Below are 3655 nucleotides of genomic sequence, written 5' to 3'. Positions count from 1 at the left end.
GAGGGAGCAATACATTGGTTCAGGGGGACATTAAAGTAATTTACTCACTTGTTTGTCAAGATTTTGACAGGATTTTAACAAGTTTTCATGATCCAGAGCATAGGAGTCATTGTTTAAGAAGATAAAAACATGTAGACAATCTGCGTCACCAGTCAGTCAATCTCCACCTCACGTTTCCACTTCCATCTCCCCAGTTCCGTGAGAAAGCGAGTACCTGTCTATCCCAACCTTAAACATATTCAGTGATGGAGCCACACACTGCACTCTTGGTAAATGATTTCAACGTTTCAATGTCATGTATATCATTGGTCAAATGATCATCTTGTGCCTAGATTTCTCCTAGAAACAACCTCCGAGTGTCTACCCTGTCAAGCCCCTTTGGGATCTTGAATCTTTCAATGAGATCGCGCCCCTCCTTCTTGTAAACTCCAGGAAGCACAGGCCCAGTTTGCTTCGGCTCTCACCGTAGTCTCAATTCGGTGAACCTTCCTGCACTGCTTCCAAAGCAAGGATTGCCTTCTTTAAATAACTGTGCAAAAAGACCAGGCACGGTATTCCAGATATGGTCTCAAAGCCTTCTACAACTGTAGCCAGGCTTCCTTCGTTTATTACCCCAATGCCCTTAAAAGTGCTATTTGCCTTCCCAGTGCATGCCAACTGGCTGCATTCCTTGTCTAAGTACATCCAATTTTCCACTGAATATCAACATTTCTAAGTTTTACACCTTTTAAGAAATACTTTGCTTTTCTAGTCTCTCTCCAAAAGTGAATAAATTCACAATGCTCCACATCTGTGATTGTATAAACTGAGGTTCCAGCACTGAGTCTTATGGCACTCCATTAGTCACTGCTGGCCAACATGAAATGGTTTCCAGTCCATTAATGGTCCCCATTAGCAGCTATCCATTCTCCCAGGCAGATCTTTACCCATTCCTTTCACCAATTGTTTTTCTCTCTCTCTGGGCTCTAACTCCACCTATCATTTACTTCCTTCCCCACCCCTTCTCCAGCATATATACCAACCATTTCCCAGCTACAATCAGTTCTGAAAAAGGGTCACTGGACCTGAAACGCTAACTCTGCTTTCTCTCCACAGATGCTGCCAGACCTGCTGAGTTTCTCCAGCAATTTCTGATATTGTTTCGGATTTCAAGCATCTGCAGTTCTTTCGGTTTTTTGAAATTGTTTCATTTAACTCTACTGTATGATTTCTTGCCTGTTAACAATCCCCAAACCTTTACGATATACTACCTCCATCTCAAACAGCCTTTATCTTGTGTATCAGCCTTTTGTGTGGCCTCTTATATCTTTTGGAAATTGAAGTGTACTACGACTACTCGATCTCTTTCATCGAGCCACATTCCCAAAAAACTCCACTAAATTTGTCAATGAATTCTTCATAAATCCATGTTAATTCTATCTGATCATACTGTAATTTACTGAATGCATTGTTAACAAATTCTAGCATTTCCCCAATGACTGATGTTTTCCTTTGTATATACAATTCTCACAGTCCAGTAGATTATCCGTTAGCCCCTCGAATTTAATACATCAGTTAATTTCTGAGGGAACACTGCACTACGAGAAGTTCAGTGAAACAGAAGCCTTCTCAGGATGGGGGAGAAAAGAATCCAACAGCCCCTTTTCACCAACTAAATATTAGGAACGCCGAAGCCACTGCCTTTGATCCCTCCCAAACTCCATTTTAGACATCATCTGTATTTCTCACAGCTGTCTGAACCAGTCCCAGAGTGTTTGCGATCTTGACGTGGTGTTTGATCCCAAGACCACCATATATCTGCTCCGTCACCAAGATTGCTTCAGACTCACCTGCTGCTGAAACCCTCAACTGGGTTTTTTCAAAAACCTTTCAGTTTGACTACTCCAATGCATCCCTGAGCGGTATCCCACATTCCTGCCTTCATAACTTTGAGATCATCCGCAAAACTCCGCTGCCCTTCTCCTAGCTCACACTCAATCTGGTTCTGGTATCACCAACGGTGCTGACTCCTAATCCAAAGTGTCTCAATTTTCAAATCCTGCATTAATCAAGTTCATTAATGGCCTTGCTCCTCCCTGTCTCTAATCTCCTGCAGCCCCAAAACCATCTGTCTTTGGTCCTGAAATTCTGGCCTCTTGATAATCCCTGATTTTGATCACTTCCATCACCTGGTGGCTGTGACTTCAGGCCTATTCCCCTGAGCTATGGGATTCCATTCCTGAGCCTTTTCCGTTTCCCACCTCCCCTTCACTTTATAAAACACTCCTTAAAAACTACATTTTGACAAAGTTTCTGGTTATTTGCCCTACTAAATCCCCATGTGACACAATATCAAGTAAGAGAATAAAACAGAGCAGCAGAAGTAGACCATTGGCCCATCGAGTCTGCTCCACAATCCAATGAGGTCATGGCTGATTTGATCATCCTCAACTCCACTTTCCTGCCTTTTCCCCAAAGCCTTTGATTCCCTTACTGATTAGAACTCTGTCTATCTCAGCCTTGAATATACTTAACAATTCATCGTCTTCTGCTCTCTGAGGCAAATAGTCTCACAGATTCAACATTCTCTGAGAAATTCCTCCTCAACGTTACTCTCAGATTAGCTCCTCTGGTCTTAGACTCTCCAACAAGGGAAACAGACTCTCTACATCCAGCATGTAAAGCCCCCTAAGACTTTTATATACTTATTGTCTGATTCTCCAAAACTCCAATGATTACACACCCAAACAAGTCAACCTCTCCTCATAATAAAATCAATCCATTTCCAGAATCAACCTAATGAACCATCTCTGGACTGCCTTTAGTACATCTTTCCATAAAACATAAGAGCAGAAATTAGGCCATTCAGTTCATCGAGTCTGCTCCACCATTCAATCATGGCCGATAAGTTCCTCAACCCCATTCTCCCGCTTTCTCCCCGTAACCCTTGATCCCCTTGGTTCCTTAGTTAACGGACCAAAACCGCTCACAGTGTTCCAGCCCAACTAGTGCCTTACATAGTATTAGCAAATCTTCTATTGTTATACTCCACTCCCTTTGAAATGAAGGCCAACAGTTTATTTGACTTCCCTATTACCTACGGAACCTGGACACTATCCCCTAAATCATTCTGTACTGTAGTTTTCTGCAATCTTTCTCCATTTAAATAATATTCAGCTTTTATATTCTTCCTTCTAGGTGGCAATGTCTGTGGGATTGGAAGATGTTGTTGAAGGAACCTTGGTGAGTTGCTGCAGTGCATCTTGTGGATGGTACACTGCTGGCACGAGGTGCCAATGGTGGTGAATCGGGTAGTGATCCAGCAGCTGCTTTCTCCTGGGTGGTGCTGAGACCCTGGAGTGCAGGCGGAGCTGCACTCATCCGTCACACTCCTGTCTTATACTTTGCAGGCTGTGGACAGGCTTTGGAGGGGTGTCCCTTTCTACAGAAGAGGCCAGCCCTGTCTTGTTCCTGCTTTTTTCTGCCTGCTCCCCGTTGAGTTTCTGGCTGATTGTGATCCCAGATGATGGTGGAGAACAGGAATGGCATCGGACTATGGAACCACATTATCATATGTGATAGTGATTAGAGAAAATCTTATAAAAGGTTTATCCAATCCTGCTGGCCAGAATAGCTTACACTAACTTTCTTGGAAACCACTGCATATTTATATAAA

Source organism: Rhincodon typus, chromosome 27 (genome assembly GCF_021869965.1).
Source record: "Rhincodon typus isolate 14 chromosome 27, sRhiTyp1.1, whole genome shotgun sequence".
Classification (NCBI taxonomy): Eukaryota; Metazoa; Chordata; class Chondrichthyes; order Orectolobiformes; family Rhincodontidae; genus Rhincodon; species Rhincodon typus.
This window is presented reverse-complemented; position numbering follows the sequence as displayed.